This window comes from Schistocerca cancellata, chromosome 2 (assembly GCF_023864275.1).
Source record: "Schistocerca cancellata isolate TAMUIC-IGC-003103 chromosome 2, iqSchCanc2.1, whole genome shotgun sequence".
Lineage (NCBI taxonomy): Eukaryota > Metazoa > Arthropoda > Insecta > Orthoptera > Acrididae > Schistocerca > Schistocerca cancellata.
Window position 1 is genome coordinate 699,819,847 of NC_064627.1, and position 25,659 is coordinate 699,845,505.

Consider the following 25,659-nt stretch of genomic DNA (forward strand, 5'->3'; position numbering starts at 1 on the left):
GCTGTCCTTCTTTGGATACGTTGAATACCCTCAGATAGTCCTATTTAGTACGGGTCCCACACCCTTGAACAATATAGTAGGGTGGATCACAAGTGTTTCTACTATCTTCTTTACCTACGACTGAGCCAATGTGACCGTTCCGCTTCTTGGCCTACAAATTATGACATCCCGCTATTTGTATCACTTGTCTGATTCCAATTGTGTCTCAGTGATATCGCATTCACAGTATTTCATTTACGAAGTGCATAATTTTACTTTTAAGAACATTTAAAGCAAACTGTCAATTTTTACACCACTTTGAAGTCTTATCAACATCTGGCTGAATACTTGCGTACCTTTTTGCGGACAGTACGTTATCAGACGTGACTGCATCATTTGAGGCTACTATTTGTTTGTGTATCAGGTCAGTAGTATATAACTTGAACCGCATGACTTCAATCAAACTTCTCTGGGGTACGCCTGAAATTACTTCTGTGTCTGTAGATTATTCTCCACCTAAGGTAAGACAGGCATTTTTGTTACCAATTCCTCAGTCGAGCTTAAATTTCTCTTGATATCATATATTATATATTATACGTGTCACTGTTAGAATGGCCGGCCGGAGTGGCCTTGCGGTTCTAGGCGCTACAGTCTGGAGCCGAGCGACCGCTACGGTCGCAGGTTCGAATCCTGCCTCGGGCGTGGATGTGTGTGATGTCCTTAGGTTAGTTAGGTTTAATTAGTTCTAAGTTCTAGGCGACTGATGACCTCAGAAGTTAAGTCGCATAGTGCTCAGAGCCATTTGAACCATTTGAACTGTTAGAATGGAAAGTCAGTTACAAGACTGTTCCATACGATCATATGCTAGATTACGGGAGTAATAACAACCAGGCAAGCGAAGTGGTGCGATGGTTAGAACAGCAAACTAGCGTTCCGGACGAATGAGATTGAAGTACCTGTCCGATCATCGTGGCTTTAGCTTCCCTTAAATCAGATCAGGCGAGTGCTAGGATGTTTCCTTTAGACCTATTTCCTCCTGCGTCCTTGAGCGGTTGAGGTAGTATGCTGTCTCTAGTGACAGCGACGTCGATGAGATTTCAAACTGCAATCTTTCTCTCTTTCATCGACGAGGAATGGTAGAACTCAAAATACAACACAGATTTCATTGTATTATTCAGAGATTATACGCAGTGGATTCAATAGTTATCAATAGGATAGATTTCCACGATTTTGGAGTGAAGACTTTAGATTGGTATATCACAGTCACGAACATTAGTGATTATGTAGACTGTGTCGGTATGGTAAGAAAATATATGAAGAATATCTCGTTATTTCCGCACCAACAGGTTGCTCATTTACATATGTTACTGAAGTATCTTAATACTATGGTTGTCATAAAGGAATTTAGTTCCATTTATAACATTTCAGAAAAATTGCTCTTTTATAATGGTTGTCCCGTATCTCCTGTTCTAGACCTATTCTAGGAGATAGTACGTCTGAGACTTTACTGAAAAAGTGCGTTGTAGGTAAACTGTTTAGGACGCACTAAAAGTAGCTTCTCCAACTGCCAGTAATTTGTTGGATGGTGAAGGAAACGGTGCAAACTTCAAAGCTTTTAATGAAACGTGGCTAAAATTAGAACCTTCAAAACTGAGTATGCTAACCTGTAAAGTTTGCTGCTCTGTTTCCCACTGCTTAAAATTTATTTTTTAATGTACTAAGGTAAGGGCTTTTTGTTACATTCCCTAGTTTGTTAAAGAAACTAATTTTTATCATTTTAATGGTAAAAGTTTTCACCGTTTCCTCCACCCTCCAGCAAATTACCGGCAGTTAGAGAGACAGCTTTTAGTGTGTCCTAAACTGTTTGTCTAAAACGCATTTTTTTCGATAAAGTCTCAGACCAACAATCTCCGAGAAAAAGGCCTAGGAAAGGAGATATGAGACAATAATTATAAAAGTGCAATCTTTCTGAAATGTTGTAAATAGAACTAAATTCATTTATGACAACCATACCATAAATAGAAAGTGATGTTCTTATTTATAAATTATTGCACAGTAAAACATTTACCTTTTAAGCTCACGGTGGATGTATATCTTTTTCGTCTTCTGAAGGGCATTAAATAATACATTTCCCTGTACAGTGGTTTGCCAGATAGCTTTATTAATCGTTTTTGCGGTGCGTCGAAAGTGACAGTGTACAACAGGTGCCCCAGAACAAGTAAGGACATGGTAGACGTCATACAGGATGAGCATCGCTCGCTGTCACGTAAAAGGTTTCAGGTACTGGAAGTGCCCAGACATAGCATGAGGGAAACTATTTTCATCATATGTTGCAGTAAACCATTACTAGGCGCACGCGACCTATACTAATAATTTCAGAACTTGAAGATTATCTGTTGTTGTTGCTGTTGTGGTCTTCAGTAGTCCAGAGACTGGTCTGATGCAGCTCTCCACGCTACCCTACCCTGTGCAAGCTTCTTCGTCTCGAAGTATCTACTACAACATACATCCTTCTGAATCTGCTTAGTGTATTCATCTCTTGGTCTCCCTCTACGATTTTTAACCTCCAAGCTGCCTCCAATACTAAATTGGTGATCCCTTGATGCCTCAGAACATGTCGTACCAACCGATCCCTTCTAGTCAAATTGTGCCACAAGTTCCTCTTCTTCCCAGTTCTATTCAGTACCTCCTCATTAGTTACGTGATCTACCCACTTATCTTCAGCATTGTTCTGTAGCACCATATATCGAAAGCCTCTTCTTGTTCAAACTATTTATCGTTCATGTTTCACTTCCATACACGGCTACACTCCATACAAATACTTTCAGAAAAGACTTCCTGAGACTTAAATCTATACTGGATGTTAACAAATTTCTCTTCTTCAGAAATGCTTTCCTCGCCGATGCCAGTTTACATTTTATATCCTCTCTTCTTCGACCATCATCAGTTATTTTACTCCCCAAATAGCAAAACTCATTGACTACTTTAAGTGTCTCATTTCCTAATCCAATTCCCTCAGCATCACCAGATTTAATTCGACTACATCCCATTATCCTCGTTTTGCTTTTGTTGATATTCCTCTTATATCCTCCTTTCAAGACACTGTCCATTCCGTTCAACTGCTCTTCCAAGTTCTTTGCTGTATCTGAGAGACTTACAATGTCATCGGCAAACCTCGAAGTTTTTATTTCTTTTCCATGGATTTTAATTCTTACGCCAATTTTTTTTTGTTTCCTTTACTGCTTGCTCAATATATAGATTTAATAATATCGGGAATAGGCTACAACTCTGTCTCACTACCTTCCCAACCACTGCTTCCCTTTCATGTCCCTCGACTCTTATAACTACCATCTGGTTTCTGTACAAAATGTAAATAGCCTTTCGCTCCCTGTACTTGACGCCTGCCACCAGAAGTTGAAAGAGAATATTCCAATCAACATTTTCAAAAGCTTTCTCTAAGTCGACAAATGCTAGAAACGTAGGTTTGCCTTTCCTTAATCTACCTTCTAAGGTAAGTCCAGGACCAATATTGCCTGACGTTTTCCAACGTTTCTACGGAATCTAAACTGATCTTCCCCACGGTCGTCTTCTACCAGTTTTTCCATTCGTCTGTAAAGAATTCGTGTTAGTATTTTAGAGCCGTGGCTTATTAAACGGGTAGTTCGGTAATTTTCACACCTGTCAATACCTGCTTTCTTTGGGATTGCAATTATTATATTCTTCTTGAAGTCTGAGGGTATGTCACCTGTTTCATACATCTTGTTCACCAGATGGTAGAGTTTTTCAGAGCTGGCTCTTCCAAGGCTATGGTAATTTTCACACCTGTCAATACCTGCTATCTTTGGGATTGCAATTATTATATTCTTCTTGAAGTCTGAGGGTATGTCACCTGTTTCATACATCTTGTTCACCAGATGATAGAGTTTTGTCAGAGCTGGCTCTTCCAGGGCTATCAGTAGTTCTAATGGAATGTTGTCTACTCCCGGGGCCTTGTTTCTACTCACGCCTTTCAGTGCTCTGTCAAACTTTCACACAGTATCATATCTCCCATTTCATCTTCATCTACCTCCTCTTCCATTTCCATAATATTGTCCTCAAGAACATCGCCTCTGTATAGACCCTCTACATACTCCTTCCACCTTTCTGCTTTCCCTTCTTTTCTTAGAACTGGTTTTCCAACTGAGCTCTTAATATTCATACAAATGGTTCTCTTTTCTCCAAAGATCTCTTTAATTTTTCTGTAGGCGGTATCGATCTTAGCCCTACTGATATATACTTCTACATCCTTACATTTGTCCTATAGCCACCCCTGCTTAGCCAATTTACGCATCCTGTCGATCTTATTTTTGAGACATTTGTATTCCTTTTTGCCTGCTTCATTTACTGCGTTTTCGTATTTTCTCCTTTCATCTGTTAAATTCAATATCTCTTCTGTTACTCAAGGATTTCTAGTAGCCCTCGTGTTTTTATCTACTTGATTCTCTGTTACTTTAACTATTTCATCTCTCAAAGCTACTCATTCGTCTTCTACTGTATTTCTTTCCCCCGATCTTGTCAATCGTTTCCTAATGCTCTCTGAAACTCTCTACATCCTCTGGTTCTTTTAGTTTATCCAGGTGCCATCTTCTTAAATTCCGACCTTTTTTGCAGTTTCTTCAGTTTTAGTCTACAGTTCACAAGCAATAGATTGTGGTCAGAGTCCGCATATGCCCCTGAAACTGTCTTACTATTTAAAACCTGGTTCCTAAATCTCTGTCTTATCATTATATAGTCTATCTGGAACCTTGCAGTGTCCCCAGGCCTCTTCCACGTATACAACCTCCTTTCATGATTCTTGAACCAAGTGTTAGCTATGATTAAGTAATGCTCTGTGCAAAATTCTACCAGGCGACTCCCTGTTTCATTCCTTACCCCATCCCATATTCACCCACTACTTTTCCTTCTATTCCTTTTCCTACTGTCGTATTCCAGTCCCTCATGACTATTAAATTTTCGTCTCCCCTCACTATTTGAATGATTTCTTTTATTTCATCAAACATTTCTACAATCTCTTCGTCATCTGTGGAGCTAGTTGGTATATAAACTTTTACTACTGTGGTAGGCGTGGGCTTCGAGTCTATCTTGGGTGCAATAATGCGTTCACCTTGCTGTTCGTAATAGCTTACCCGCACTCCTATTTTTTTTATTCGTTATTAAACCTACTCCTGCATTACCCCTATTTGATTTTGTATTTATAACCCTGTATTCACCTGACCAAAAGTCTTGTCCCTCCTGCCACTGAACTTCACGAATTCCCACTCTAACTATAACCTATCCATTTCCCTTTTTAAATTTTCTACCTTCCTGCCCGATTAAGGGATCTGACATTCCGCGCTTTCTTCCATAGAATGCCATTTTTGTTTCTCCTGACAACGATATACTCCTATGTAGTCCCCGCCCGGAGATCCGAATGGAGGACTATTTTGCCTCCGGAATATTTTACCCAAGAGGACGCCATCATCGCTTAACCATACAGTAAAGTTGCATGACCTCGGTAAAAATTACGGATGTAGTTTTCTCTTGCTTTCAGTCGTTCGCAGTACCAGCACAGATTGGCCGTTTTGGTTAGTGTCACAAGGCCACATCGGTCAATCGTCCAGACTGTTCTCCCTTCAACTACTGAAAAGGCTGCTGCCCCTCTTCAGGGACCACACGTTTGTCTGGCCTCTCAGCAGATACCTCTCTGTTGTGGTTACACCTACGGTACGGCTCTCTGTATCGCTGAGACACGCAAGCTTCCCCACCAACGGCAAGGTCCATGGTTCACGGGGGGATGGTTATTTTTTACTTTTACACTGGAAAAAATAATCAGTTATTTAACAAACACATTTTTTCCAGACTGAAATATTAAGAACATACCTTTAAGGATACCTGTGAACATAGAAAATTTCTGTTTCTCTACTTAAGCGTTGCTAACCATCCAACAATAACAGTAAGACAGTTTTCTTAGTATTACCGAATGAGTTAAACGTACCAAAAATTATTCCAGGCAAAATGTGCAGGTCTTGTAGCTCTATTCAACCATACTGATTTAGTACAGTCATTTCAAATTCTGAAGTGAACCTCGTAGCTGTTTTCCAGCAGATCTGAAGAAATATGAGACTCACCATTCGAATGCTTCTCAGTAGTTTGTATTGGGTTGTATCCATTAAAAAATCTTTAAGTTAGTCACACTTTTCGCAACACTTCCTATGCAATCAGTCATGGCCACTCGACAGACTGGTGTTGTACTGAACGCCCTGTTATATCGTTCCGAATAAAGTGTTCCATGATTTTCAATACGTACAGAAATTTAGAGATAAGCTTTTACGTCCACTGGAAAGCCAAGCTATTCGATCTTAGGATATATTCAAAATGTTCGCAAAATGCCAGGCTTTGGTACACAGGTCAATAAAGTTATCCTTTTAATTTACCTTTTAGTAGACGGGGCTTAGCGGTACCATTTTACACGGGATTTTTATTCTACGAAGGGTATGTGATAAATGTGAACGAAAAAGGTAATAATGACGTAATATATTAAAAATAATATTTGACCTAAATTCCTTAACTGTCTCCAATTTCGTTTTAAGCTGCCTGGTCATCATTCAGCGCCGGATGACTTAATTTCTAGATCTTTCATTTGAAATTCGCGGAACGATCGTGGAGTAATATGATCGTCCCTGTTTCTGTTTGTGCGCGTAGTTAGAAAACTGTAGTCTCTAACCGAAGCATCGTTCTGAATTACTAAGATAAATGCGTAATTGGCAACTAGCACGTAAAATTTATGCCTGAAATGAAAATAGAAGAATAATGTAATAACATACGCCCGCTTGGTTTTTTACAGACATAAAGGGCCAAGAAAGTCAAACTGTACACGCTTACGTGTCATTATTTGCAGTCAACAACACGATACTTGTATTCATTTCTCTTTCGCACTGTAACCAAATATCTGAAATTTGGCAGCATCATCGTATCCCTTTGTAAAATAATGGCTGAAATATCGACCTTGATAACTGTAAGTTCGCGTAATGCGATTCTTTAATTCCGAATTGCTGCTACTACAGTGACCGGCCTACAGTGAACCGACAACTTTACACTTCGTGCTTTATCTCTAAGCTGCACAGCAGTAAAGCGAAAAGCTGGAGCTTCGCTGATTTGTAAGTAGACCAAGGCTGTCATAAACAGAGTTGGACAATATCAGCTGAAATGTTTGTTCTTAACCGTTGAATTTCGTCTTTTAGATTTAGTAGGATCATTCAGGACTATGCTCACCAATTCAGATCTCACCGTGGTCGAAGTTATTCATCTAAGGTAGGACATATCTCCTTGATCTATCTGTCTCACTGAGTCATGTTACCCGTAAATTTTACCACTCAGTAATTCACTGAAGACTCTCTCCCTTCCTCACGTCATTGCTCTTTTGCATGAAACAAATTCTTTTTAACAAAGGAATGCCACTTTCAACACAGATTATGACAAAAACAATGGAAGCAAAACAAGATCAATCTGAAATAAAATTAGAAGTACGTGCACATTCGTACTGTAATTACGATCAGCATTTATAATGAAATTCAGTCTTGCTTAAAGCATCAGTTGATATCAGGAGAACGGTATTTAATAATTAATTCTTCAGATGTCTTTAATTACGGTGGATTAGCTTTTAGTTATGACGAAAAGTTTAGTTTATGAAAAGCGACAAGCTGTTAAAATGATTAAATTTTACCCCCAGTATATTTTATATGTGTATTTATGTATCTTTGGAATGTCTATAAATAATGGATTGCCATTGACGAATTGCGAAAATTTCGTGTTCGGCTACAGTAACTACATTTAAAGACATGTTAGTTATTACAGAATTTAATGTAGCGAAAGACTGCCAACGATTACATTTGTAATAGAAGTCAGTACTACTATTATTATTTCTTTTCCTCAGTGTCGGTATTTTCCAAACATGTCCCCCATTACGAACGAGTATGTTTACCGTTCATATCCTCATTCAGCCAGGTCAGTTAAATCAATCTCGTTGTTTTGAATTAGTGCATGAGCAAAATTGTTGGGACCACCGCCACATTTCCCGAATAACTGCACAGACCCATTCAAGCCGTCTGATTGCTGGCCACTGTCTCTGTACACTGCCAAATACGGTATGTGGTTGTTTACTTAGTAGTGATACGGTATGTTCAAACAGTCCTTATCTTTCACTACTTTCCGACACAATTCAAAGACCATTATTAACAAAAAAACACATAGTTATACATAACAGAGTGAGTAGCACACAGTCTACATCTATGTCTACATAATATGTGTACTCCACAAGCCGTCATACAATGTTTGGCGGAGGGTACATCGAACCAGTATTATCGATTTTCTTTTCCATTCCATTCGCGTACTCACCGACAACAGGACGATCATTTAATGTCTCTGTACGTGCCCTAATCTCTCTTCTTCTTCCTCTTCTTCTTCTTCTTCTTCTTCTACTACTACTTCTTCTTTCTGCATGTCTTAGCATCTGACTATTTCCCCGTCTTCGTTAAAATTATCAATCTTTCTTCCATTTCCTAGGTGTTCCTAAATGTCTTCTGCCCACTGGGTAACAATTAATCATTAATTTTGGTATTCCGTCGTCTTCCATTCTTGTGATACGGTCCTTACAACTGTTGCTGTATTCGTTAATCTGCTCATTTAAGCTTTTCTGTCTCATTTTCTCCGGTTGTCAGCATTCCTCGTTCTGTCGCCTGTGTGTATCCAGCTACTCTTCTTAGAAATCGCATCACCAATGTTTGTATTCATGTTAATTTCATTTTGTTACTGTTCATGACACATTTCTAAGCTGGTAATGACGTCGTATTGTAGAACTTAGAGCCGGCCGGGGTGGCAGAGCGGTTCTAGGCGCTACAGTCTGGACCCGCGCGACCGCTACCGTCGCAGGTTCGAATCCTGCCTCGGGCATGGATGTGTGTGTTGACCTTCGGTTAGGTAGGTTTAAGTAGTTCTGAGTTCTAGGGAACTGATGACCTCAGAAGTTAAGTCCCATAGTGTTAACAGCCATTTGAACCATTTTTTTTTTGTAGAGCTTAGATAGAATTACCTTTCTTACATAAATTCTGAGAGTTCTGTAGCTTTTTCCAGTAAATATAATTAAATCTGTCTATTATCTTTCGTATGTCCATTTCTGTGGTGGATGAGTTAGTGTCTGCTAAGACGTCAACGACTTTTCTCTTTCCATTTGCTGATCATTTGTTATTAATTTGCTGGGAATTGGCTGCTTGCACCTGAAAGCCAAAACTTTTTTTCCTTGAAGGTACTAATACATTATGTTACTGTTGTGGAAAAATTTGAGCAGCTCTTTGGAGTTGTTCTCGCTATCAGCAATCATGGCTTGATCATCAGCAAAGAGCAATTGCGGCGGGCCGGGGTCAGTCGTCTGCGTTTTTCTTAATGCTATCGTTCAGTCAACCTACCTCGATAGGATTCTTGCCGATGTTCCTTCACTCTGTGGTAGCAGATATGTGCTGGTAGTTTAAAGCAACGCTGATGAAACTACCAGCCAATTCGTACCGCAGAGAGGCAGCGTAACTCTAGTTGAAAGTCAGCTCCTGAAAGTTAATGATTAAAAAAATCGGGCGTTTAGGATATTCGGTCTACTTGCAGAAAAGCGTTTAACATATTAACTCTTCTTTTTATTCATATGGAAAAACATGAAATGGCTACCACTTCCGTATTTAATATGGTGAAACATTATCCTTGGAAGTTCACTGTCTATACAACAAATTTTCACTCGAAAAGCAGCCAGAATTTTAGCAGTCCGACCCGACTAATTTTCACGTTCTACCAGTCACAGCCCCCCACCTATTCGCGAGTCAAACATTCGGTCGTTGCAGTGGTCTTCTTCGTAAGAAGTGCTCGCCAAAGTATTCCGTACAGAGCACGAAATACTCCACGCGGAGTTCTTATTACCATCAGAAAATTCAACGCTCATATCTCTCAAACTATTTAATTTAGAAACAAAAAACTTTCATTAAAATGCTCGTAACTCCAGTCGCTTTAGTCACAACATATTCGAACCGAAATTAGCTCGCTATTTCCTCATCTTACAGAGAATTTTTAAATAGCGATCTGAAATCGTGTTATCCGTAGGCTGGCTAGCAAGCGACTCCTCTCGATGTACTCTCCTGTCTGCCCATTTCTCTATTCGCGCGGGAACAGCTTAATTCTGATTGGCTGTTGATCTAAACGACCAATCAGAACGTTCCTTACAGTTCACACTCGCGAGAAATCTTGCTTTATCAAATCTATAATTTGATGGTAATTAGCGTCAGCAAAACATCAAATTCTTCTATTTTGTTTAATCACAATAAACGAAGTGCGTAATATTCTTCAAATTGATAAATAAACTTATTCTGCCTCTAACTTCCATTCTGGATACTTTTATAGAAAAGCAAGCATACACCGACATACATCACCTGAATCGTGGTAGGGATTTTTTGAAAAAGAGCAAAGTAATAGTCCCAATTTGGGTACTATTGTTATTTTTGAATAACGGTTAATTCATTCTTTACTGAAAATAATTAGTACAATAGTAGACTATTTGATAGAAGAGGTTGAATTTCAATGAATATTCAGTTTTCTTGGAAAAGAGTTTTGTGAAAATAAGCAGTGAGTTGTACACTAAAATTCTGGAAGGTTACTAACAAAGTTTCCCCTTTAAATGTATATAAAAAAATACGAATTATGATACATGTATATGTGTAAAGTAGGGTGCAGAAACTGAGAATGGTGGCTTAGACGTACTGTATTTTGCAAATACTAAATTTTGAAAAACCTGATACGAGTCTATAATAAACCAGGTCTAGGACAGGGACAGATGACTGGACGCTGTATCCTAGTGAAGTGCCTTTAAAGCAACCGAAGTGTAAGTGTGAGAAAGAAAAATGTGCTATCCCAGTGCTGCTACAGAAAGTGTTTTCTTGCTAAAGTATGTAAAAAGAGACGTTCCCTAAAGCGAAAATAATATAACGAAAGAAACCTTTTTTTCCACAGCGATGATTAAGGCTAGTATTATCCTACTACAAAATTTTGTTTAATAACGCTAATCAAATCGAATCCTTTGTATAATAATATATTAGGTTTCATGGACACTAATATAGCGACTGTAAAGGGCATTAAGTGTTAAAGTAATTGTTTGAAGCAAAATTTAATTTCGCTGAAAACTTGAATATTTACTAATGTGGATGATTTGATAAGTTTTTTTTTTTTTTTTTTTTTTTTTTTTTTTGGAAAACGTTAAGATGTGGAATTTTGTACGAAAAATATTATTTCTGAAGGAAAAGGGAAAATTTGTAAATCAATTTCACTATTCGCTATCAAGTCCAAGCCTTTGAAATCTGATGTAACGTCGTAAAAACAGTAATGTATTTTTGATATTCCGTTCATTTGAAAAAATTGTAAGTAGGAACAATTTTCATTAAAAATTCCATAGTTAAATTTGTCGGTTCAGTTAAAGAATTCAGTAATAGCATAGCCGTTATATGAACCTTAAATGCACTTAAAATTAATTTTAGGTTGGTAAGGGGTGTGTAACGGCAGCAAGTTATTACGAGATGACATTCGTTGCAGTAAGGTACGCAGCCGTCTAGTACGGTGCCTGCAGGATGGCCTTTTTTTTTTTCCTTACAGTACAGATGACGCTGCCTGCCGTGAGAACTGCATAGCGTAACATTCAGTCGATATGAAGATTCATACCCTCCACGAACCTAAAAAATCCAGACTAGAAATTATCCGATTTTGTTCAAATTTGTCCGCAGCTCGTGGTCGTGCGGTAGCGTTCTCGCTTCCCGCGCCCGGGTTCCCGGGTTCGATTCCCGGCGGGGTCAGGGATCTTCTCTGCCTCGTGATGACTGGGCGTTGTGTGATGTCCCTAGGTTAGTTAGGTTTAAGTAGTTCTAAGTTCTAGGGGACTGATGACCATAGATGTTAAGTCCCATAGTGCTAAGAGCCATTTGAACCATTTGTTGAAATTTGGTACGCAGCCTTTTGTATTAATGGAATGAAGTTGTCAAAATTTCAGATTTTTATTTATTATAGTTCTGGAGATAAAGAGAATTACATAAAACGCCTAAATCCTACGCTTGTTTTTTAAAACCAAGTTAGGAACAATAACAAACTGACTTTCATTATCATTTGAAGCGATTCCCAAGTTATCGGTGCCTAAAAATCAATTAATTAGAATTATCTTTTTAAAACTTTAGTCACTTTGCATTACGTAATACAAAAATTGGCCAGAATTATTATTTGATTATATTTTGCCTTGTGAGTGCGTGAGAATGATTCAGAGAGTGTATGTAGGACATACATTAAAATTTAATATTTCATTTTACGTAAAACCTTGTACAAACGAACCGTGGGAAAGTTATTTTGCAACCACGATTCAGGTGACGTATGTCGGTGTGGGCTTGCTTTTGTATAAAAGTAGCCAGAATGGAAGTTAGAGGTGGAATAAGTTTATTTATCAATATGAAGAATATTTTGCACTTAGTTTATTTGGATTGAACAAAATACAAGAATTTGAAGTTTTGCTGACATCAATTACTATCAAATTAGTGACTGGATAAGGCAAGATTTGCCGCGAGAATGATCTGGAAGGAACGTTCTGATTAGTCATTTAGATGAAAAGCCAATCAAAATGAAGCTGTTCCTGCGTGAACAGAGGAGTTGGGCATATTGAAGAGTACCTCGAGATGAGTCGCTTGCTACCCGGTCTACGGATAACACGGTGTCAGATCGCTCCTTAAAAATACTCCGTAAGATGAGAAAATATTGAGCTATTCTAACATATAGTGACGGAAGCGACTGGAGTTACGAACATTGCTTGAAGTCATAAGTGTAAAAACGTAATTTACTTAACTCAGCATGTCGTCATAATAAATAAATATAAATATTAAAAAGGATCGTAGACAAACAGCATCTTTGTCTTTCTCCCAAATTTGTCCTGGTCTTGGATTGTTCATTTACTACAACAGCGGTTTGTGATCCTCGTTACGTGCTTTCTACTACCTTCATTATGTGCAGATGTATACCTCTTTCTTTCATTATCTCCCATAACTTTTCTCTGTTTATTCTATCGAGAGCTTTCACTTAGTCTATGAATTTTTTTCCTACTGAACACTGCGTTTTCCTACTGAACACTGCGTTTCTCATTGATGTGGCTAATAGCGAACGTATCATGTGCACACCACCTTCCTATCCCAAAGGCCGTTTGCTCCTCTAGTAGAATATTTTCAACAACTGCTACTAGTATCTGTGTTACTATTTTAGAAAACACTTTATACCACGTGTCTAGCAGTGAAATGCCTCTATAGTTTTCGCAATTACTTCTGTCTCTGTTCTTGTGAACAAGTATCATTGTAGCTAATTTCCAGTCTCCTTGAATTTTCTATTTCTCCAACCTTTGCTAATACAGTTGAGAAATCTAGCTACCAAAGCATGACGTAAATATTTCATTAGGCTTGTGTTGCTTCCATCATTGCTCGGTGTTTTTCTATTTTTCACTCTACAAACTGCACCTGCTAATTCCTTCATTTTCATTTCATCTAGTCGTCTCTTTCTTTTCTTTGCGAACATCATTTTCATCATGATTTTTATTTACAACGCCTTTTGTTGCCCAGTTTCTTATAGTAGTCCAGCCATTGTATCTTCTTTATCACTTATAATTGTTGCATCATCTTTTATATTTATGTACAAGCTCTCCATCATTTTATAAGAAAATTTCTATCTACCATGGACATCGTTTTCCACTTCTGAAATGAATATGTCCCATGTTTCTTGAATAATTTTCCGAAATAGTTCTTTGGCTTCTTTTGATAATATTTTATGTTGCTCTCTATTTACAGATGTCCCGTTCCGTAACCATTTCAAATATGCCTCTTTCCTTCCCTTTGTCAATGTATCTATATCATTGTTCCAGTAGTTCAATCCTTTATTGTTCTTTCTTTGACTTCGATACCCTAGAGCCTCTGCAGTTGCCTGCTCTTTTACAGTTTTAATATTTTCCCATTTCCTCTCTAGATCTTTGCATTCTTCTGTTTTATTAGACATTTTATTCAGTCTCTCCCAGTAAAGGTACTACGTGGAATTTTCTTTTAGCAAATATGTTTCCATGTCTTATTCTCGTGGTTTTTAGAAGCCTTCGTCTTCGTCTGTTGTGTTTCAATCAGTATCACAGGGAGTAATAAAAACATTCCTTTGTATTTATTTCAGCCCCCTGTATTCTTTCCCATTTGTAAATGTCACAGTAGTTTTCCGTTTTGGCAAAAAGTAAACTATTATCGACTGCTGTCCTCTTTCTACCAAAGTTATTCTGTGTACTTCCTTATATCAGAAATAATTTATTCATTATTCGAGGTCATTGAAACTAAAGAAGTCTCGTAATAGTTTCCGATTTCTATTGACGATGTTCTCTCTATTGTTTCCCCTTATATAGTCAATTGGAGCATTTCCAAATCTAGCATTCATTCCCCTCCAACAATGAAAAGCCATTTTTGTTGAGGGTTTGAACGGTCTCTTGGAAGAGCTCGTAGAAGTTTTCTGAATCCTTTCTTGCGTATTCTTGTGAGTATGTACATACGACTTTTAAAAACATTCTTTCTATCTTATATCAGTTACAATTCCTTTATTCACCGATGAGTATGAGTGTATCTCGTTTTTCCATTTCTTTACAAAAAATTCTACTCCTGCTGATGCTGTTCTTTCCTATGGGACTCCATTATAATTCATTGTATATATATATATATATATATATATATATATATATATATATATATATATATGTGTGTGTGTGTGTGTGTGTGTGTGTTCTTTTCTTCTATTTCGTTGGTCCCAATTCTTATAATCCATATCACCATTCTCAGCCGATCTTTGATTCCACATATTTTGTCCTTTTTTTCGTTCCGATCTTCATAGTTTCCTTTCATCCGAATCTTTTCTCTCATAGTTCTCTGTGATAACCTTTCTTCCGCCAGCGTGTCGAGAGCTGCGCAGGTTAAGCCGTGTGGTGGGGTTGCCACCTCTAGGTATCGCGACCTGCCTGATCTTATGTCGGTATATCTCTCCCTTACCCAGAAAGCCCCAGTTTGGAGGAGCACTACGCTTTCAGATCTCATTCTAATGGTCTCTTCGCGATATATTCGATGATTGGCTTGACAGTCACACAGTCTCCTTCGAATTTAGATTCTCTGAATTTACCTACAGGGTTTTTGGAACATTGTTCCAGGAAACAGTGATCTAATAATACTGTAACTGATTTAGTAAACACAGTCGTGGTCGCATTTAAGTTGTTGTAAATTCCTTGGTGAGAACAGGAATCGCTGGCGCGAGGAGGCTCGTCCATGCTGGCGTTGAGAACACTGTCTTCTCAACGCCAGAATGGACGAGCATGCTCCACGCCAGCGATTCCTGCTCTCACCAAGGAGATGATGATCTCTGTAGTAGATCAAAACTGGTCATCCTCAAATAAAAAGTAAAAACTTATATGCGACCACGACCTTGCTTACTAAATAAATTACGTCTTGTTGCTTCAAAGAATTGAGATTTGTATTCTCTAAGCGTCTGTGTTACACTGTCGTACGGGCTACACCCACCAGATATCCCATCAGCGCGTCTCAGAATTCCTTCGATGTCTGTTGCCGTCCCTGCTTGATAATAAATCCAAACACCAGACCAACATTCTGGAATTGCTCACATCAGCGTCTTGTAAGCGTTATCATTTACAGATGCAAAACATTTCCCCAGAATCCTTCCAACAGCTCTAAATCTTCCGTTCGCCTTACTTAATACTGATTTTACGTAATTGCCTCGTTTCACATCGATTCTTAGTGTTACCCATTAACACTTACGTGCTCAAGATGTTCACCACTGATCTTGCAGTGAGAGAGTATCGTGTTTTTACCCCTGTTATACACATTATCTGGCATTTACCCACATTTCAATACAGCTTGTATTTATTATAACAAGTGGAAATTTTGTTCAAGTCTTTGTGCAATTCCTTACGATCGTCGAACTACGACAATTTGCTGTACACGACAGCATCGTCAGCCAACTATGTGATAAAGCTGCTGATCCTGTCAGATGAATCTTTTGTACATGGTGAAGTCACGTTAATGTGACCACGGCCTATGTTCGACGTCTGCGTGTAATAACCACTCACAGACGGCACGAGACAGAGCTAGCAGTGAAGGGTATATAAAGTGCGGAGAGGGGGTCGCGGAACACCGTGCCGTCGTCATCACAATCCGGAAACGATACGATTTACCTGACGTCCAAAATGGCTTTGGAGCCAAGGGTGGAAGCATTTAGGAAGCAGCTCAGTTTGGAAACTGTTCGGGTGGCACTATGGTTGAAGTACACCGTGCACACAAAGTAGCGCTATCCAAAACCGACGCCGGGCCAACTGTGGTGCACTGCATAACACAAATGTGCGATATTGCAGTACCTGTGTTATTCCGACTTACGACGCGAAGTTCCTTTGGAGCGGCAGTCGTGGTTGACGACGTATGGAAGTTTGGGTCTGGCCGTGAGTCCTGCTCGGGTAGCCAAATGGTAAGGGGACCGCTCGCGATAGGCGGAAAATCTGGGTTTGAGTCCTGGTCCTGCACAAATTTTCGTTGTCGTCATTCCGTTACACAACTGATTGTTGTCCCTATTGGCAACTGCGAATACGTTTCATGTATGGATGACGTGGGTAATGACAGCTGCACAGATGTGTACAGGCGAATAGAGATGCAACTGTTGAACAACGGAGCGCCCAGATCAACCAAGGGGCTACCAAAAGTGTCTCCTCAACGATGGTTCATGCTGACTGCTGCTCATCGGCGACGAGGGCTGGAATTTGTACGGCAGTACCGCAACTGGAGGTCCACTGAGTGGCAACAGGTGGCTTTCTCACATCAGTCACATTTTATGCTCCATTGGACAGATGGCCGTTGGTTGTACGGTGTGAAAGCATGGGGGTTCAGACCGAAGGAGACAGCGTTATGGTCTGGGGAATATTTTCGTGGCATTCCCTGTGTGATCTCGTCATTATGGAAGGCACAGTGGATCAACACAAGGGAACCATGTCCACCCCTACGTGCAGTTCATTCGTCATTGACGCGATGGCATCTGCCAGCAGAACATTGCAGTGTGTCACACTGCTCGCATTGTACTTGCGTAATTCTAAGAGCACCAGGATGAGTTTGATGTACTCCCCTGCCCACTCCCCGGATTTAATGCAATCGAGAATCTGTGAGACTGTCTCGATCGAGCTGATTGCGCCATGGATCCTCAGCCGAGGAACGTAACGCACCTGGCCACATCACTGGAGTCGGCAAGGCTCCACTCCCCGCCGGTAGCTCCCGGAACGTCATTGACTCTCTTCCTGCACGTCTCGTAGAGGTTCGCGCTTCAAAACGCGCTTATTCAGGCCTTTGACTGATGGTTACACTACTGCGACTGGACGGGGTATATACTGAGAATATTTGAGACGCTATTTACCTTCCCTCAGGGGCACCCGATGTTTCTTTCAATGGAACATGCGCCGCGTAGTTCAAAAATGGTTCAAATGGCTCTGAGCACTATGGGACTTAACATCTATGGTCATCAGTCCCCTAGAACTTAGAACTACTTAAACCTAACTAACCTAAGGACGTCACAAAACACCAAGTCATCACGAGGCAGAGAAAATCCCTGACCCCGCCGGGAATCGAACCCGGGAACCCGGGTGCGGGAAGCGAGAACGCTACCGCACGACCACGAGCTGCGGACGCCGCGTAGTATAACGTACTGGGTTCTATCAGTGAAATATTCGTCGAACCTTCACAAGTTTACGGATATACTCCTTATCATCGGATCTTGGTTAGTCGCCAACGATGTGACACAACATTGAAAGCCTTTGGAAATCTAGGTAGACAGATTCACCAGTTCGCCTGTGTCTACAGTTTTCATGGTGCTGTGTGTGATTAAAGCAAGCTGTGTTCCACACGAGTGGTTTTTCCTGCATCTATGCTGATTCTTTGAAAGAAACTAATTTTCCTCCAAGAACATCAGAATATTTGAGCTTCGGATATGACATAGGATTCTTTGACACAGACAGATGTCAGCGATATAGGTCAGTAATGCTGTTTATTCGATCTGTGCCCTTTTCTTAAACCACAGGGATCTGCGCTCTTTTCCAGTCCCATGGATCTATTTGCTGCACAAGAGATTCTCGATCAATATGAGCTTGGGAAAAACTTAAATTAGATTGCGTATTGATTGAAAATCTAAGCAGATTTCCAACACTGGTGTCTTGCTCGCTTTCAGCGGTCTTCAAGGTTTCTAGATACTGGAGGCGCTAATACCGATTGTTTGCTGATGATGCTGTGATGTACGGGAAGGTGTCGACGTTGAGTAATATGATCCATGGTAAAATTTGCTGTTTTGAATAGCGCGCCGCAGCGCCTAGTGTAAAGCAGTCGCCTTCCATTTCTGGCGGTGGTGCCGCTGTGGCAGTCGCAGCTTTGGTGTCTCCCTCTGGTGGGAAAGAGGAAAAAGTTGCCCGTTCACGTGCATTTAAGGGGCGCTATGAGCTTGGCAGGGGTCCCCGGACTCTTACACGCTTAGTGAACATTCGCGCGCCGGAGATCAACGCCTCGTGTCTCTGTGTGTGCCGTCGTTTGTGCTTAAATGGTTCAATGTTATTCGTTTTGTGCACCTACGTTCGCGTGTGACAATTTTCGTCTATGTGTGTGTCCAAGTGTCTGAACAAATTTTATCTTGGACTCTACGTCCGTGAACGGCTCCATGTATTTTAAAAAGTGTTTGTCTCCATTTATATGTCCACCGTATTTTTTCTCTCATTGTCTTCATTTGTATCTTTTGTGTTTCTCGGTGGCCAAAGAGCGGCGTAGTATGCTGCTGCTGGCCTGCCTGTAAACAGGTTTAAAAATAACAATAAAGAAAAAAAAACTTGGCAGGGGGTCAGTCTGTCAGTCTCGGCGAGTCTGGTCAGTTGGTCAGCCGGGTCAGTGTGGGGCAGTCAGTGTCTGTCTGTCGTCCGGAGTGCTAGTATGTGTTAGGCCGCCAGTCTGCTCGAGTTTGTTCAGGCAACGGGCATTGGCGGTTGAATCGATCGGTTGGTCGATCGCGCACTGGGACACAAGATGACTGGTCCGTCTTGAGCGTCGGCGCATGTGAGGTCGCCACGTCAGGCCAGTGGGCTGCGCCGTATAGCGAGGGGTAGTGGCTTCGCGGCCGACACGAGAGCGACAGGAGACAACCCACGACATCGGACTGGCCGGTGCGAACTGCGACGCCGTGAGACGGGAGATCGGTGCGCCTTCCTGCGTCCGTTGAAGCGGCTGGCAGCGGACGGTTCGCGAGAGCGTTTCGGGGGTGCTGCTTCAGGTCTTCGCCAGAAATCGCAGTTTATTAGAAGTTAAGTGACTGGAGATATGTTCTTTCATTTACTTGTTAAATTCTACTTGTTTTCTTGGTCAGCCTCTCGTCCCCAGCTTGCTCCTCTGTCTCTCGTCCGCATTTGTTAGGCAGATAGTGTCTGTCTGTCTGTCTGTCTGTCGGTTTGCCGTACGTTAGTAGCTGCCTCTGTCATGTTTTTCGGATTCGGTGTTAACGAATTTATAACTTAAGGTGTAAAGGCAGAAGTCCTGAAATATGTTTTTATCTTGCCTATCATATTGAGAGGTGGTATATGTGTAATGTAGAGCATGTTTGTAAATTTTATGGTTCAAATGGCTCTGAGCACTATGGGACTTAACTGCTGTGGTCATCAGTCCCTTAGAACTTAGAACTACTTAAACCTAACTAACCTAAGGACATCACACACATCCATGCCCGGGGCAGGATTCGAACCTGCGACCGTAGCGGTCGCGCGGTTCCAAACTGTAGCGCCTAGAACCGCTCGGCCACTCCGGCAGGCCTACATTTTATGTAAGACTGCATTTCATGGGTTTTTATTTAAATGGTCATTTTAGTATATAAAGTGAGAGTTCTTTTAAAAACAAGTTGCACTTTCAGTGGCAAATAATTTTAATGTGAGTGTTTTGTACTATTTCCATCCCTCCTACGGGGTGCATAGTTTATGTATTTGTGTGATTTGTTAAAATGTTTAGTTTAAAATAATCTGGTGTGTTGCAGATTTGCACCAGTGTAGTCTTTCAGAGGTTCTTGTGAGCGGTCGTGTTCAAAGGCAGCGGCAAGGTTCTCAGCCCGAAAGCTCATACTGTCAAAAAAAAAAAGTTATTTCTACCTGTGAATAAACTGTAACTTGGTATTTACAGGGTGCATTCTGATTATAATTTTTAAATCTGTTTAAAAAAAGGGGGCTTTTAGGAATAAATTTCCATTTATTAAAAAATTTAATTTGTTTTCATCAGTTACCCACTGGCAACTACTTCCACGCTCACATAGTGTGATTACATGTGTTATGTTCTTGATGAATCGCTAGTAAATAAAGTAAAGTCTTAAGAAAAGGTTTTGAAAGTAAATTCACGGTTCATAATACTTGGGCAAAATTTCTAGTTGGTGTAAGAATGGTAGCCAGTACTAAATGTAGAAAGATTTAAGTTAATGCGGATGAGTAGGAAAAACTATTCCGTAGTGTTCGTTTGGATGGCTGGCTGATTTGGGGGAGGGGACCAAACAGCGATGTCATCAGTCCCATCGGATTAAAGAGGGATGGGAAAGAAGCTGGCCGCGCCCTTTCAAAGGATCCATCCTGGCATTTGCCTGAAACGATTTAGGGAAATCACGGAAAACCTAAATCAAGGTGGCCGGACGCGGGTTTGAACCGTCGTCCTCTCGAATGCGAGTACAGTATGCTAACTACTGCGCCAACTCCCTCGGTCCGTGGTGTTCGGATACGGCATTAGTAGTGTCCTGCTTGTCACAGTCACCTCATTTAAGTTCCTGGGTGTAACGTCAAAGGGCGTAATGTGTGGAGAGCAGGGTCGCCAGGGTGTTGGACCGTTGCTTCCAAACCACCGATCCGGACATAACTCCCCTCTCCAGACATTACGCCTCTTGACTCTTTTTTTCTGGGACTATGTCAAGGACAGAGTCTTCGCTACACCAGCTACTGACGACGACGAACTGAAAGCTAGTATACAAGCTGCTGTGGGTACTGTGACAGAACACATGTTACGAAACACCTGGCGGTAACTGGAATACCGCCTCGACATTCTCCGAGCTACCAAGAGAGCACACGTTGAGGTTTACTAACCTAAGTGGTCTTTAAAAAACTAGTAACACTAACCTATGTAACGGAGTCAAACGGTTATTCTGTAAAAATTTGTTATATTCAGGGCAAACTTTGTGCTCACCCTGTATATCTGCTCTATTATTCTTGTTGCCTCACGTTGTACTTTAACCACATCCTTACGAGAAGACACGCCAGTGTACTTCCAACCGCTGCACTCAGCCGGGAGTTATCACATATTGACTTTATACACAAAATAATTAGCAGAGAGCACTGTTCAGTTTTGTACTGAAGAAATACGACTCACTTGATGCAATACTTGCAGCAGTCAGACCATTATATACTCAAAGTTCTGATGTCGCAGTGTGATCATGCTCACCACGTCTTATACCGTCTGCTTTCTGCTTGAGACTGTGTCTTTGTTTCTTTTCAAACGTTCCGATGCGCGCGCCCTCCATGACATCAGCACTTTCCCTATTCAAAGATACGTAACCACCGACGCTGATCAGTGTGAGACTAAATTATCATTCTCTTTGACTTGTCTCTACACATTTCTGTTGCTCCAAATATAGCAGTATACAATCGCACACTTATACATAACATGAAAGTTACATGAAATAATTCAAATAAAACCTTTTTTAGAAATACACAGGAAAAATTTGAATATGTCTTGTTACTGTGTTAGTGGATAATTACAGTGGATCTATTATACCTGCAAAGTTACAACTAGTACGAAAGGTCCACAAGAGCGAACATAAATATATGACAAACTCTACTGTCTATCCTCGACTTTCCATCTACATTTATACTCTGCGAATTAATGTGAACTGTATGGCAGGGATAGTTTTTATTATTCGGAACACTACAGATTATTTCTATTCTGCTTCCCGATGGAGCGTGCGTAGAATGTGGGCTTACATGCCTCTGTGCAACTGTTATTTGCCTAGGTTGTCTGTACCATACCTAGAGGGTGGAAGAATATTCGTAATTTCTTGGCGTGAAAGGCACCTGAAGTACGTTCTCCAAAATGTACATTCTCTTTCTTTGAGTAGCAATTTTCAACATTTTTATTACATTTTCTCGCCACTGCAGCCCGTGTTTATCTGTAACGCTCTTTTTTCTATATGCTCAACATTTCCTGTGATTCCGTCTTCTTACGGTTCCCATAAACATGAGCAATATTCAGGAACGAGCCGTACAAGTGCTTCGTAAGAAAAAAACAGTAGCTTTGTACAACTACTACTAATGAATTTTCTTCAGCTACAAATGTGTTTATGTGGCATTCCATTTACTCTTTGCATAATGTTACGTCCAAATATTTGCGTGACCTGAAGGTATTTGTGACTCATTAATCCTCAAGTCACAAGATGCCACTCTTTTACATTACGTAAAATGTACAGCTTTATCTATATGTTGGCCTGGTTGATAATCCTTTGTCGAGATTTTATATATTGGCCTAGTCGATAATCCTTTGTCGAGCTTGAAGTCGGCAAGACTGCAATTTTCACCTGCTGTTTAGAACGCGTCTATGTAGTACTAAAGCTTAAGCTTTTCGAAAGTCTGTTCATTACAATTAGAGTATCATGTGTCCTGAACGAGAGCTGAGTTTCGAGTGGTTGATGTTTTCGAACCCAATGTTGGTAAGTCCTAGGATTCTGCTTGGCATACATGTGAGTACAATGTGAAACATAGGGCAGCAGTTCGTTGGTTGTGTTCTATTTCACTATTTCATTGTATGTTGTACAATGGGCATTGAATGAGTAATGCAACATATTTTTTTCTGGAAGCAGTTTGGTCTTATTCAGCATCCAATACACCGTGTTATTCCCCACTCTTTTGGCGACAAAAACCTGTTTTGCAACATGTTCTCCGTTCAGTGCTACGGCCTTACGCTACCTTACTGGGAGGTCCTGTATGCCCGCTTGGTGCCATTCTATTGGGCGACATTGGAGCCAACGTCTGGTTGCATCAATAACCTCCACATCATCCATACTGCGGAGTGGATCCATCATTAGGCCAAACGGATGGAAGTCGGAAGGTGCGATATCCGGGCTGTAGTGTGCATGAGGAAGAACAGTCGAATGAAGTTTCGTGAGATGCTGCCGTGTGCGTAGACTTGTGTGAGGTCTTCCGTTGTCATGGGGAAGCAGAAGTTCGTTTGCATTTTTGTGGCGACGAACATGCTGAAGTCGTTTCTTCAGTTTCTTGAGGGTAGCACAATACGTTTCAGCGCTGACTGTTGCACCATGAGGAAGGACATCAAACAGAGTACACCCTTGACAGTTCCAGAAGACCGTCGCCATGCCTTTACCGGCTGCGGTTGCAAATTTGAATTTTTCCTTCAGAGGAGATGTGGCGTGACACCACTCCATTGATTGACGTTTTGTTTCGGTTCGATGTGATAAACCCATGATTCATAGCCTGTGACGATGTTCGACTAAAAACTGTCACCCTCAGGCTCATAACGTGCAAGCAATTCTGTACAGATTTTCCTTCGTTGCTCTTTATGGTCTTCTGTTAGGCGGCTAGGAACCCAGCGGTCACTCGCCATGGAGTGGTAGACGAGTGTGTCAGTACTACCAGCAGGGATGTCCAGTTGAGCAAGGAGGTGCTTGATTGTCATCTGTCGATCACCTCGGTGTCCGCACGTTTCCACACTGTAGGAGTCACAGTTGTGTGCGACTGGCCGGACGCAGGAGATCGGACAGCTCTGCGCGGCCGTGTTGCGAAGGTGACAGAAGCCTCGCCCAAGCACTCGCCGTGCCTTTCTTCACGGCCAGGTCTCCGCAGACATTCTCCGAGCGCCTATGAATATCTGATTTTCTGCCAAAACAAACTGAGTGACAGCTCTCTGCTTGGAACGTACCTCCATTACGGAGCCGCGAGGGGTAGCCGTGCGGTCTGAGGTGCCTTCCCACGGTTCGCGCGGCTCCCCCGTCGGGGATTCGAGTCGTCCCTGGGGCATGGGTGTGTGTGTGTGTGTGTGTGTGTGTGTGTGTGTTGTCCTTAGCGTAAGCTAGTTTAAGTTGGATTAAGTAAGCCTAGGGACTGATGACCTCAGCAGTTTGGTCCCATAGTCCTTAGAACAAATTTTTTTCCATTACAGATGCCATTTTGAAGGCTACGTATAGTGCCGCCACCAGTCGGAGGTTCGTGAAACTATAGGGGCTGAAGCAGGAATATTCCACGATCTCCCACAACAAATTCCGCATCTTTCCGAACTAAATTCGCCGAAAAAAATGTGTCGCATTACTTACTGAACGCCTCTCACATATGCCTGTGACCCGCATTATTTCCCAATCGTGGAGAAAAACTCTCTGCTCATGGAATTTGCAGTAAGTTATGGTCAAGAGGGTCAAGAATATTGATAGCTCCCTCGCTAGTTCTGTGTAGGACAGGAAAAACATCGGGCCCTATATCATTACTGAAATTTTGGAAATTTAAGTACATTTACTACGCTATTTGTACCGATTACTATGTCACCCATCTCATAGGGATACGGCTGTTGACTGACGGAAGTGTTCGTTTGCGAAGGAGTTGAAGATAGAATTCTTCCTTTCGGTTTTTGTTTTTCTGTTTTCTGTTTCGACTCCTGCCTCTCTCGCATGTGTGTGGATACCGATTTTCCTTCCACTGATAGTCTTGAATTAAAACCAAAATTTCTTCGCGATTTTAGACAGATGTAACTGTGGCAACAATAAGACCCGCTGTAGTTAATGTCGATTTAAATTTAATACAGTTTTTCCTGTATAGTTTATCTCAATCGAGAGCACAGGACACCGGAAAAAGAAGATCAGTATTAGCTGTTAAGCATTTCCGATCCCCTTTCCCTTTCTTGTACTTGGAAATCCTTTCTTTTCTTTGTAAGAGTTTCATTGGCATTATACAATTTGCCCAGGTAGTCCTGGTATCCATGGTTGAAGAGACACACGCTAAGTCCAAATTTCCTGATTGCATATACCAACGCCTCATCTACGCTGCCGATCAACTTGCTACCCAAGCTTCCGTTGTAGTAGCTCACCTACAATCTTGTCGTCTTCTAAACTACTTCCTCAGAGACCAATCTCGATTTACTCCCGGCTCTTGTCATGGTTTTAATGGAGGAGCTACTCGAACTAATAGTAGCGGGTTCGGTCAAGAATAACATCATAACGACCGGGAGAGCGGTGTGCTGACCCCACGCCCCTCCTAACCGCATCCTCCACTGAGGATGACACGGCGGTCGGATGGTCCCGGTAGGCCACTCGTGGCCTGAAGACGGAGTGCTTTTGTTCTCATGGTTTTCAGAGAGAACATGCAGTAGAAGATCGGCGATATGCCGATTCAATATATAATGTGTCTTTAAATCCCTTCTTGTTATTACATTGGCGATGATGTCTATGGTGTATTGCGTTTTCTCGTAGAACAAAATTTTCCTCACATCCGGCTTGTTACGA

General features: G+C 41.1%; 1 protein-coding gene across 1 annotated transcript in view; it reads left to right on the plus strand.

Annotated features, from left to right (window-relative positions):
- LOC126162479 (ATP-binding cassette sub-family C member 4-like) overlaps window positions 1-25,659 on the plus strand; it is a 242,101-nt gene that overhangs the window by 2,838 nt on the left and 213,604 nt on the right. The window lies entirely within an intron of this gene.